The sequence below is a fragment of the Callithrix jacchus genome, chromosome 2, assembly GCF_049354715.1.
Source record: "Callithrix jacchus isolate 240 chromosome 2, calJac240_pri, whole genome shotgun sequence".
Lineage (NCBI taxonomy): Eukaryota > Metazoa > Chordata > Mammalia > Primates > Cebidae > Callithrix > Callithrix jacchus.
The window spans coordinates 132,629,039-132,643,318 of NC_133503.1; the positions used below are offsets into that span (position 1 = coordinate 132,629,039).

Consider the following 14,280-nt stretch of genomic DNA (forward strand, 5'->3'; position numbering starts at 1 on the left):
ACTTAATTAAAAAAAAAAAAAAAAAAAAAAAAAGATACAGGATATGAATGGGAAAATTTCCAGTGAAACGGCACAAATAAAAAACAATCAAGCTGGGCACAGCGGCTCACGCCTGTAATCCCAGCTCTTTGGGAGGCTGAGGCAGACGGATCACCTGAGGTCAGGAGTTCAAGACCAGCCTAACCAATATGGTGAAACCCCATCTTTAAAACAAAACAACAAAAAAAATCATGACTTCTGGAAATCAAGGACACACTTAGAGAAATGTAAAATGTACTGGAAAGTCTCAGCAGTAGACTTGAACAAGAAGAAAGAACTTGAGAGCTCAAAGACAAGGCTTTTGTATTAACCCAATCCAAACAGACAAAGAGAAAAGAATTTTAAAAAATGAAAAAAGCCTACAAGAAGTTTGGGATTATGTTTACAACCAAACCTAAGAATAATTGGTGTTCTCAAGAAAGAAGAGAAGTCTCAAAGTTTGGAAAACATATTTGAGGGAATAACTGAGAAAAACTTCCTTGGCCTTGCTAGAGATCTAGACATCAAAATACAAGAAGCACAAAGAACACCTGAGAAATTCATCATAAGATTATCACCTAGGCACACAGTCATCAGGTTATCTGAATTCAAGACAAAGAAAATAATTTAAAGAGCTGTGAGGCAAAAGCATCAGGTAATTTATAAAGAAAACCCTATCAGATTAACAGCAGATTTCTCAGCAGAAATCCTATAAGTTAGAAGAAATTGAGGTCCTAACTTTAACCTCATTAAACAAAACAATTATCAGCCAAGAATTCTGAATCCAGCAAAACTAAGCTTCATAAATGAAGGAAAGATACAGTCTTTTTCAGACAAATGCTGAGAGAATTTGCCACTATGAAGTGAGCGCTACAAGAACTATGAAAAGGAGCTCTAAATCTTGAAACAAATCCTCAAAATACACCAAAATAGAATCTCCTGAAAGCATAAATCTCACAGACCCTATAAAACAACACAATGAAAAAAAAAAAGAAGAAAGAAAAAGGTATTTAAGCAACAAATAGCATGATGAATACAACAGTACCTCACATCTCAACACTAATGTTAATTGTAAATGGCTTAAATGCTCTACTTAAAAGATACAGAATGGGGCTGAGCAGGTGGTGGCTCATGCCTGTAATCCCAGCACTTTGGGAGGCCCAGGTGGGTCAATCATGAGGTCAGGAGATTGAGACCAACCTGGCCAACACAGTGCAACCCCATCTCTACTAAAATATAAATAATTAGCTGGGCATGGTGGCGGGCACCTGTAGTGCCAGCTACTCGGGAGGCTGAGGCAGGAGAATCACTTGAACCTCGGAGGCGGAGGTTGCAGTGAGCCAAGATCATGCCACTGCACTCCAACCTGGTGACAGAGCAAGACTCATCTCTAAAAAAAAAATAAAAAATAAAAAGGATATAGAATGGCAGAATTCACCAAAGACCTGCTGTCTTCAAGAGACTCGCCTGACACATAAGTACTCACATAAACTTAAGGTAAAGGACTGGAAAAAGATATTCCATTCAAATGGACACCATAAGCAAGCAAGAGTAGCTATTTTTATATCAGACAAAACAAACTTTAAAGCAACAGCAGTTAAAAAGACAAAGAGGGACACTATATAATGATAAAAGGAATAGTCCAACAGGAAAATATCAAAATCCTAAATACATATGCACCTAACACTGGAGGTTCCAAATTTATAAAACAATTACTACAAGACCTAAGAAATGAGACAGACAGTAACACAATAATAGTGGGGGACTTCCATACTCTACTGACAGCACTAGATAGATCAAGACAAAAAGTCAACAAAGAAACAATGGACTTAAACCATAACCTAGGACAACTGGACTTAACATATTTACAGAATATTCTACCCAACAACTGCAGAATATACATTCTCTTCATCAGCACATGGAATATTCCCCAAGATAGACCACATCATAGACCACAAAACAAGTCTCAACAAATATAAGGAAATCAAAATTATATCAAGTACTCTTTCTGACCACAGTGGAATAGAACTGAAAATCAACTCCAAAGGGAACCCTCAAAACCATGCAAATACATGGAAATTAAATAACCTGCTCCCGAATGATCATTGAGTCAACCCAAGATGAAAATTTAAAAATTCTTTGAACTGAACAATAGTGACACAACCTATTAAAACCTCTGGGAAACAGCAAAAGTGGTGCTAAGAGGAAAGTTTATAGCATTAAATGCTTACTCAAAGAGTCTGTAACAACACAAATAGACAATCTAAGGTAACACTTCAAAGAACTAGAGAAACAAGAACAAACCATGCTCGTTTCGGCAGCACATATAGTAAAATTGGAAAGATACAGAGAAGATTAGCATGGCTCCTGCAAAAGGATGACACGCAAATTTGTGAAGCATTCCATATTTATAAAAAAAAAGAACAAACCAAACCTAAACCCAGAAGAAGAAAACAAATACCAAAGATCAGAGCAGAACTAAATGAAATAGAAACGAACAAACACAAAAGACTCAAATTAAACAAGAAGCTGGTTCTTTGAAGAGAGAAATGAAATTGATAGACCATTAGCAAGAATAACCAAGAAAAAAAGACAGAAGTCCCAAATAAGTACAATTAGATATGAAACAGATATTATAATCAATACCACAGAGATACAAAAGATTGTTCAAGGCCGCTATGAACACCATTACACAAATAAACTAGAAAACCTAGAAGAGATGGATAGGTTCCTGGAAATATACAACCCTTCTAGATTAAGCAAGCCAGGAAGAAATACAAACTCTGAACAGACCAGCAACAAGCAGCAAGATTGAAACTGTAATTAAAAAGTTACCAAGAAAAACAAGTCCATGGCCAGACGGATTCACGGCTGAATTCTATCAGACATTCAAAGAAGAATTGGTATCAATGCTATTGACACTATTCCAAAAGACAGAGAAAGAAGGAATTCCCCTAAAATTATTCTATGAAGCCAGTATCACTCCAATATCAAAACCAGGAAATGACATAACAAACAAAGAAAACTACAGTCCAATACCCTGATGAACAGATGCAAAAAAATCCTTAACCAAATACTAACTAACCAAATCCAACAGCATGTCAAAAAGATAATGCACCATGATCAAGCGGTTTCATAGGAAGGATGCAAGCATGGTTTAACATCCACAAAACAATAAATGTGATACACCACATAAACAGAAATTAAAAACAAGAATCACATGATCATCTCAATAGATGGAGAAAAAGCATCTGACAAAATCCAGCACCCCTTTATGATTAAAAGCCTCAGCAAAATAGGCATAAAAGGGACATGCCTTAAAATAATAAAAGCCATCTATGACAAACCCACATTATGTTGAATGGGGAAATGTTGAAAGCATTCCCCTTAAGAACTGAAACAAGACAAGGATGCCGACTTTCACCATTTCTATTCTACACAGCACTGCAAGTCCTAGTCAGAGCATTTAGACAAGAAAAAGAAATAAAACTTCCAAACTGGTAAAGAGGAAGTCAAACTGTTGCTGTTTGCTGATGACATGATTATATACCTAAAAGATTCATCCAAAAAGCTCCTAGAACTGGTAAAACTGGTAAATGAATTCAGCAAAGTTTCAGGAAACTGAAACATTTGTGTACAACATTAATGTACACAAATCAGCAGCCCTGCTATATACCAACAGTGACCAATCCGAGAATCAAATCAAGAACTCCATCCCTTTTACAATAGCTGCAAAAAAACAAAATCCTTAGGAATATACCTAATGAGATGAAAGACCTCTACGAGGAAAAGTACAAAACACCACTGAAAGAAATCAGATAACACAAACAAATGAAAACATAGCCCATGCTCATGAATAGGTAGAATCAATATTGTAAAAATGACCATACTGCCAAAAGCAATCAACAAATTCAACGCAGTTCACATCAAAATACCACCATCATTCTTCACAGAACTAGAAAAAGAATCCTGAAATTCATATTGAACCAAAAAAGAGCCCATGTAGCCAAAGCAAGACTGAGCAAGAAGGACAAATCTAGAGCATTACATTACTGGACTTCAAACTATACTATAAGACCATAGTCACCAAAAGAGCATGGTACTGGTATAAAAACAGGCATACAGAGCAGTGAAACAGAATAGAGAATCCAAAAATAAACCCAAATACTTACAATCAGCTGATCTTTGACAAAGCAAACAAAAACAAACACAAGTGGGGAAAGGACACCCTATTCAACAAATGGTGCCAGGATAACTGGCAAGTCACATGTAAAAGAATGAAACGGGATCCTCATCTCTTACCTTATACAAAAATCAACTAAAGGTGGATCAGAGGCCTAAATCCAAGACCTGAAACCATAAAAATTCTAGAAGATAACACTGGAAAAATATTTCTTGACATTGGCTGAGGCAAAGACTTCCTAACCAAGAACCCAAAAGCAAACACAGCAACAAAAAAGGATAATAGATGGGACTTAATTAAACTAAAAAGCTTGTGAGCAGCAAAAGAAATAATCAGCAGAGTAAACAGACAACCCACAGAGTGGGAAAAAATTTTCACAATCTATACATCTGACAAAGGACAAATACCCATAGTCTACAAGGAACTCAAATCAGCAAGAAAAAAACAAAAAGTGGGCTAAGGACATGAACAGACAATTCTCAAAAGATAATGTAGAAATGGCCCACAAAAATATGAAAAAAATGTTCAGTATCACTATCAGGGCAATGCAAAGCAAAAACACAATGTGATACCAACTTACTCCTGCAAAAATGGTGGTAATCAAAAAATAATAGATGTTTGTGTGGATGCGGTAAAAAGGGAACACTTTGACACTGTTGGTGGGGATGCAAACTAGTACAAACACTATGGAAAATGGTGTGAAAATTTCTTAAAGAATCAAAAGCACATCGATCATTTGATCCAGCAATCCCACTCATGGGTATAGACCCAAAGGAAAAGAAGTCATTACATGAAAAAGATATTTGCACATGCTTGTTTATAGCAGCACGATTCACATTTGCAAAAAAATATGGATCCAGCTTAAATGCACATCAATCAATGACAGCATTTATATACCATGGAATACTACTCAGCCATGAAAAGGAATGAAATAGTGGCATTTGCAGCAATGTGGATGAAATTGGAAACATAATCTAAGTGACGTAACTGAGGAAAGGAAAACCAAACATTGTATGTTCTCACAAGTGGGAGCTAAGTTAAAAGGACACAAAGGCATAAGAATGATACAATGAACTTTGGGAACTCAGGGAAAAGTGGGAGTGGGGTGAGGGACAAAAGACTACACATTGGGTGCAGTGTACACTGCTCGGGTGACAGGTGCACCAAAATCTCAGAAATCACCAATGAGAAATTATTCATGTACCCAAACACCACCTATTCCCCAAAAACCTACTGAAATTTAAAAAAAAACCTGAATCACAAAATTCTAGTGTATGGGTATGTGTATGTAAAAAGTATATATATATAACATCTCAACAAAATCAACTATGTAATTCATGTGAAAAGCATTTATAATGAACACATCAACATAATGAACATCAACAAAAGTCAACTACATAATTCACATGAAAAGCATTTTCCAGACAGGTAGTCTAACCTTTGAATTTCTAGTCTCAAACTTTAGCATGCATCAAAATTAAATAAGACACAGAGTGCTGCACCCAACTCCCAGAATTTCTCATTCAGCATATCTAGGGTGGGGCCTGAAAACCTGTATTTCTAACAGGTTCTTAGGTGATACTGCTTCTGGTAGTCTGGGGACCTCTGCTCTCTAGTCTATACTGTACCTTCTCCAATTCACCTTCCTCAACACAGTCATTCATTGCCTCTCAAAAATGGAAAGCTAATGTTGCCATTCGCTTCCACCAAACTTTTCCTCTGTCTCTCATCCATTTCAGATTTTTAGAGGCTCTATACAAACTATAAAATGAAACACAAATTCCTCAATATGAGATACAAGGCTTCTAACCATCTAGCCTGCCTTATCTTTCCAGCCTCATAAATTCATATGAGAGAGATCTTTCTCCCTTAACCAAATGAAACAAGCTGCTGAATGAGGAGCCTAAAATTTGACATAAAGCAAGTGGTAAGGATTAATTAAAAGTATGACACAGGCAAAACATAAAGGCTTTAGGCTTGCTCAATCGTAAAATGGGAAAGAGGGAATGAAATCACTCCACTTACTTCCCCAGGGTTCCCCTCCAAAGTTTACCCAAAAGTGTAAGGAACAAAAAGATTAGAGAGAGAAGGCACATGTCAGGGAGAAAACTGAGAAAATAGAAACATGACATTTTAATCAAAATTTTCAACTCGGCATTGCTAAAGTTAACCTAACTTAGAAATTGGTTTAGAGTCAACAAGCACCCTCATCAAATCCAGATGGTCTCAATGCCTACCCTCATCAGCATCCACGAAACCAGTGAGTCCTCAAACATCAGTCATACTCCTCCTTTGCATTGCTTCCTCCACTTGATACAGTTTTCCCAGCAGGGTCAGCCTAGCAATCTCTTCCTCTTCCTTATAGGCTCAGTCCAAATATTACTTCATATGCTAAGTAATGATCTTTCTGATACCTTCCCCATACCCACTCCACTCCAGGCTCAATGCTCCCACAGCACTTGTGAGAGCTCCATCAATATCTATTTTCCTGAATGATGATAATCTTCGTGAAAGTCTTTTTTTCCTCCAAAATGGACTGTGAACTCTTAGAAACAAGAAACAGATTTTTTTTTTGAGACAGAGTCTTGTCGTTGCCCAAGCTGCTGGAGGGCAGTGGCATGATCTCAGCTCACCGCAACCTCCACCTCCAGGTTCAAGCAATTCTTCCACCTCAGCCTCTCAAGTAGCTGGGATTACAAGCATGCGCCACCATGTCCGGCTAATTCTTACATTTTTAGTAGAGATGGGGTTTCACCTTGTTGGCCAGGCTAGTCTCAAATTCCTGGCCTCAAGCAATCGGCCCGCCTCAGCCTCCCAAAGTGGTGGATTACAAACATGAGCCATAGCATCTGGCCTTCAAATATTTTTATTGTATCTGTTATGGTGGTCTGTGATCAGAGATCTTTTTTTTTCTTAATCATACATGCCCCTTGATATTCTGTTTCTTCAATGAATATTATTACCACCCCTGTGGAGAAATACCCAAAGAGTAATTCTTCAAGATAATAGCAGCACTAGTAACCAATAAATACTTCTTGAAAAAAAAATGAGCATAAACATAAGGTTAGTTCAAAAAGTGTAAACATCAATGAAAAGATTTTTAATTTCATAAGAGAAACATGAATTAAAACTACATTGATGTTATTTCTCACCTATAAAATGAGAAAAATTCTAAAAGTCTGACATACTCTATTGACACAGCTGTAAGGAAGCAGGGATTCTCATGCATTGCTAGTAAGATTAAAAACTGTTACAACCTTTATGGAGGGCAAGTTGGCAATACCTAGCAAAATAACATCTGTATTTATCCTTTGACCCAGTCTCACTTCTGGGAATCTACTCCAAAGAAATATCGGCAAAATTCTACTTGTAACATTAAGGAAGCACCACACTAATTAATGGACTGGAAGCAACCTAAATGTCTAAAAATAGAAAATGACTGAATAAGCTATGATAATCTACATGATAAAGTACTATGCAGCTGAGTATCACGCAGTTGTAAAATGGTATAAGGAGATATACAGATGCTATGGGCTGAGTGAAAAAAGCAAGGTGCAGAAGAGTGTAAACAAATGTTAAACTTTGGTGCAAAAAGGAAGATAAAAACGAATGTGTGTTGAGCTGGGAATGGTGGCTCATGCCTGTAATCCCAGCACTTCGGGAGGCTGAGGTGGGCGGATCACCTGAGGTCGGGAGTTTGAGACTACCCTAACCAACATGGAGAAATCCCGTCTCTACAAAAACAAAAAAAAAGAATGTGTGTTTATGTTTTTAAAAACGAAGAATTCAAAAACTAATAAAAGTGATTCTCTATTGGAAAAGGAAAGGAACAGTAAAGACAGAGGACAGACTTCAAAGCTAGACTTAACTATATATTGTTTGATAGCCTTTACTTTGGAACCATGAAAATATTTTCATAATTACAGAAAAAATTAATTCAAAAAGAAAAACGGAGGGAGATAGAATGTAGGGTCAGAAAGATGAATCCTGCTTAGCCAACATTCATGCTATCAATGTCATTCTCTCAGTGCCACAGAAGTGCGAGTCCAACTCTCACTTTACAAATACACACATCTATGTCGAGTATGCTAAAATTCACCTTGCTTTAAAAACCAATAAATAAATAAGGTATAACTTAGTTCCAAAGAGACCCAGAATAAAATCATTCTTCAAATTTTGTACTTTCAGCTACTGTGATTAAGTACACTTGTTTCCTTCTAGATTCTAGAAATTTAATCCAGGCTAGAAGTTAACAGGCAATTTGATAAAATCAATTTCTCAAGTGAACTGAGTTTACTCTCCTAATGCAGTATTAGATGACAAAGCATTAGAGTATGTGCACAATATACCAAGAATGAGACTAGATTTAGGAAGGTAAAGAACTGATACCCTGAAATATCACATAATTAATGTTTCAAATCAGCTTTAGCAACTCTGGTGTTGAGGAAGCCATGGCCTCTAAACTGGGAGAAGACAACAAAATGGAAAAAGAATTAAGTAATGATAAATGATATTTTAATGCCTAATTGGCAAACTTCCTTAAGGTCAATTAGTGTGTATGTCTGAGACAAAATATGAAACTAGGACTTTCCAATTCCTAATATTAATAATTCCAAAACTGACAGGAAAATGTTCTTCTCCAACATAATCAAAATCAAATCGTTTCAACTGATAATTTGGTTTCTTTGGCTGCGGTTCTCAAACTTCAGCCACATTGGGGTCACCTGGAGGGCTCGTTAAATCCAAATTGCTGAGCATCACTGTGAATGTACCTTGCTTCAGATTCAGTAGGTCTGGGATGATGCCTGAGAACGTGTATTTCCTAATAAGGAAAAGATTCTCAGATAGTCTTATTTTGTTGACTTAGAGGATCATACTTGGCTTTTGCGGTTTATTAACTTTTAAGTAGCAAGTAAAGATATTCTTCAGAGTTTAATTTAAATATCATGTGGATCTGACTATGCATAGACATTAGAATTGTATCTTTACATTATTAGTTTAGCCAAGGCTATTCTGTCAATCCTTTAGTAATGCCACTTCACAGTGTTACTTCACAATATTTACTCCATATTTCACTAAAAATCAAGATTAATATGAACACAAATGTTTTTCCAAACAAGAGAACAGAAGTTTACATCAAGCGAAATTAGTTTATATCTTTAATCTAAGTTTCTTTACCAAATCCTCCAGAGCAACGAACCTTCACTGTATTCCAAATGCTCTCCCACACCATGCACTGAATTGGATATTTCTTAATCACTGCCACACATAACCTGAAAGATTCAGCCTGAGAGACAGACAGTGCTTTCACATGCTGGAAATAAGGAGACTGACTCAATCAACTCATGTGACTATACAAGCTCAGTCTCCTGTTATTTTTCTCTACATATGCCATTTTAAGCTAGATAGTAGTATAATAACATAAAAATCTACATAGATGATTATTGTAAAGCTATATATTATGTATCCACTTACAATGATATATGCTAACACAGTTTTGGGTTTCATGATTAGTATGCAAGACTTTCTATGTCTTGGGTACATGTTCTGTAGTAGAAAAAAGCACTAGTCTAGGAATCAGAAACTGAATGCCTGGCAATGACCAACTCTGAGACCTTAGGCAAGTCACATAAACTCTCTCTCCATTTTCTCATCTTTAAAATTAAGGGGAAATTTGAAAATCACTCTAGTAAACCATAGTTCAGAAACGTTATGCTATGGATTCTGGCTGCCTGTATTCAAATTCCAGTTCCATTACTAAGAAGCTATAAACTTTAAACAAGTCACATCATATTTCACTGTACCTCAGTTTTCTCATCAGTAAAATGTATCATATAATTCATGAGTTACTACATGTAAAGTGCTTAATATAGTTCCTACACATGGGAAATACTCAAATAAGTGACAGGTGAGGCTGCTATCATCATTACCACCAAATATAAGTTAAGGATTAAGCAAGAAAGCTCTCCACCTACGGCTGAGAATTGTAAAAGTATAGCACATCTCGGGTAACAAACAGGACAAAAAACATCCACCCGTGTTTCCTTAAAACACGGTCTAAGAAAAGCAACCAGAAGCAGTTCTTTGACCAATCTTTGTGTCGTGTGACCTTATTAACTTGGTTACATATGAAAGAATAAGAAATTGGCTTCTGTGCCAAAGTCAACTGTCTTTAGGACTGCACATGAGGAAATCTGGCAGGCCCCAACAGAAGCAACTCTATACTGGCTAATTGCTAACCAATCCAATTCTACCCCATTTTTGAGGAGCCTGAATATGAGACATAAAATTGGGAACTATAATAGGAGCAATAGAAAGCTGACAACAGCCATGGTAGAAAGAGCAAAAAAAGAAGCTAAGTTATAGGAAGGTGGCCAGAAAAGGGAGCAGAGAGCAGCAGGTAAAGCATCTGAGGGGAACAGCAATTACTAGAGTTGCCAATGAGTCACCAAAGCAAAAACAGAGCCAATAAATGCAGTTACTGTTATTCCATCCGGTGAGGAATGACTTTGTGTTACAGAAGTTTTCACAATGTCTTGCAGATCATCAGAAGGGCCTCAGCCTTTTTTTTTTTCCTTACCTCCCACATTATCTAGAGGTTAGGGAGAAAAAAAAGGAGGAAAAAAAGGAAAAGGGAAGTAAAAAGGAAGAGGGAAGAAAAAGCAAGGAGGAAGCCATTTCCTGAAGGTAGGGGGAAAAATCATCTTCATAGCTAAGCTTCAACTCTTCCAACCTTTTCTCAGGATCACCCTATCAATTATCCTTTTCTCTCATATGTTCAACTGCTTCTTCTCAACAAGACACCTCACATTTCAAGTCTCAATTATCTTTAAAATGCATACAAGCAAAATAAAAAGATTCCTCCTCCATCCCAGAGATCAATCTGCCAGTATTTCTGATGTGTAAACAGCAATGACCTCCTTACTGATCTCCCCTATCCTCTGACCCCAACCCAATCAATTCTTCATAATGAGCCAGAATTAGGTTTTCAAAATACAAACGTTCTCATGTCATTCCTACAGATATAATGAATGTGAAAGTGGATATATTTGAGGCCTCTGAAAATTTTTTAAGTATTTGGGAATGGACAAAAAAAACTGGTGAAATCATTTATTGAACAGACTGCAATGACAGGTAAATTCTCAACATTAAGTGACTGCTGAGGACTGGAGACAAACTTTAGATTAGCAGTAATAAATGACATTATTTTATCACACACATCCTACAGCGTGCAAAAGCCATCTACTGGTGTAGTAATGCATTTTATAACGTGCTATACACCTGTGCTACCTGTAAATATGTAGCCACCAGCCAGATATAGCTCTTAAAATGTAACTAGTCCAACTGAGATGTGCTAAAAGTATTTAAAAAATTAGATTTTCAATTTCAAAGATTTAGCAAAACAATGTAAATATTTCTAATTTTTACATTGACTAGGTGTTGAAATGAGATTTATATGGAATAAAATAAAATGTGATTGTTTATATGGAACAAAATAAAATGTATAATTAAATTCACTTGGTTTTTCTTGTTTTTCTAATACAGCTACTAGAAATTTTAAATTGCATATGTGGTAGAAACTATATTTCTATTGGACAGTACTGATCCAAGCACTATAATTTATTCGAGTGGCTCATAGAATAATTTCACTTTCACCCACTTGGACAAATTCAATTATGTTAGCAAAAAGAAAGATGACAAACTAAAGTTTTTCAAAATCACAAAGGATGACAAGAGATATGATTAGAATCTTTCCAGTTCAGTATTTTTATATAACATAGTAGCAGACTTTCACCATTACTTCCATCACACTTTTTCATGAGATATAATATGGTAACATTTTGAATGTATTAAACATTTATAAGAAAACGTACATTCACAGTTTTATCAAGGAAGCCAATGGGAAACTGAAGCCTATAGATTCAAAGAGAGAAAGAAAATTCATCTAGGTTAGCATGATACCAGACTCAATTATTTCATGTAATCCTCAGAAGAGCTTTATGACTTGGATTCTATATCCCTTCTTTCACTGCTGAGAATGTTGACTCAGAGATGTTTTAGTAATTTGCCCAAAGTCATATAGCTAGTAAGTGACATGGTCAGGATTCACATCCAAATCTAAATCCAAAGACCATGTTGTTGGAAGAAAATGCAATAAAAAAAATTTATGTTCAAAACTAATTTCCTCAGAAGAAAAAGAATTAATAAATACTGTGCTGCTCCATAAAACATAATTAAAATACTCTTCAATAACTCTGCTTAGTTCAATCAAGATTATACACTATACTAGACAACTTGATTAAACAGGAAAGGCCCCAAGCTGAAAGGCCCTGTCCTCAGTGAGTTAAATTTTTCTCCTACTCTATAATTCTTAGAGTTACTATAATCATATGAATTTAATACTAAAAAAAATTCCCTCACCTAGGATGGTACTACAATTTCTAAATGCCCCATTTTTTTAAAAAAGGAACTAAGAGAAGACATTAAAAATCTCTCAACAAAGCTCTAAGACAACCATGTATTTAGTGAAACTTTTATAACCATGATATGTGCTTAATAATCACTAGGAATTATTCAATACATCATGATTTTGAAAACTGTACATCATGGAAAGGGTCTTATCAGTCTTACTCAAATCTAAAAAAGACTTGCTTATTTTTTATAGACCCAAATCGGTCTTTAGTAAATTAGAAGCATAACTAAAGCAATCATGCCCAAGCCAATTTACCTAAGTAAGCATCTGAAAGACAGTGCAACTTGGAAGTAAAACAAATCACTTTAAGTTGTACTGTCTGTCCACACTAACATTATATGCACCTCCCCCTCAAAAGATAATTTCATTATCTAGTATACTCTATAGAGTCTAGAGAAAGAATTCTTTGGAAACAAAACATAATTTGTGAATTTGGTAAATTACAGATAATTAAGACATGTGTAATGAACCTAAATAACATAGAAAGCAAGAAATTCTAGTTTCTTAGCCTTCGGCCAAAATGACACTGAGAGGTCTGGTCCTTTCCTTGTTTTATTTTATATTGCCAGCAGCACTTTTAAGCAATTGCTTTGAGAAATTATTTCTCACAACATTATCTTAACCCTATTAAAGAAATTCCATGAAACAATTTTACTCCAAGTCCTGTCATCCCTGAGTAAACTTAGAAAAATTAACCTCTGTGTGCACATTTCCCTACCTATAAAATTAGAGAAGTAAAGTATAACAACACATATGCCTTCTGCCTCCAATTCTACATTTAAGGGAACTGAGGTAAGACTGCTCGGGCCTCATCTTCTCAGGAAGTTTTGTTTCTGCAATACGAAGAACACGCTATTCTTGTTTCTTTAGCAGCAAAGCATTTACCACACACTGTAGCTCCCAACTGAAGTGTGGATTCTTTGACATCAGAAACTTCTCTTTATCTTGTATCCCGAGTGACTATCACAGTATCTCATTTTCAAGAATTCCATATATGTTGCTAAAAAACCTACTTTTATTCCATCTTCAATGGTAACAATCTCTTGGAGACAGCTGAGTTTGGTCCTCTTTACTCTCTAACACAGACACAGTAATTACATAAAGTTTTAAATAGCCATAAAAACCTATTAAACCGGCAAACTCTCCGTTTTTTTCTTTTTCTTTTCCTTTTTTTTTTTTTTTTTTTTTTAAGAGATGGGGTTTCACCATCTTGGCCAGGATGGTCTTGATCTTTTGACCTCATGATCCACCCTCCTCAGCCTCCCAAACTGCAGGCGAGCGCCACCGCACCTGGAACTCTCCATTTTAAATACAATGGTTGATAAAGACTGAGAATGTTTTGCTTGTTTTTCCAATTACACCATTAGGTCCACTAAAAGTCATATTAGTCATCTAACAAAAGCAACAGAAATTAGATGGTCCACTGGCAAAATAATTAGATGGTAAATGCTATCAGATACCAGGAAGGTAAAGGCAGTCCTGCTAGTCCAAATTTCACATTCTATTTTGTAGCACCTTATCTGAGCTATATGAACTACATGAAAACATGCTTTGACTGAACTATAGTCAACAAAAGATAGTATGCCTAAAGATACAGCAGTGGCAA

At 36.0% G+C, this 14,280-nt stretch overlaps 1 protein-coding gene and 1 non-coding gene across 3 annotated transcripts in view; one reads left to right on the forward strand and one right to left on the reverse strand.

The window, feature by feature from the left end:
* The window catches only part of SCAMP1 (secretory carrier membrane protein 1), a 115,457-nt gene that overhangs the window by 88,545 nt on the left and 12,632 nt on the right, over positions 1-14,280 (reverse strand). The window lies entirely within an intron of this gene.
* Positions 2,324-2,430, forward strand: LOC118151808 (U6 spliceosomal RNA). The gene has a single exon (XR_004740215.1). It is a non-coding gene; the product is annotated as a U6 spliceosomal RNA (small nuclear RNA).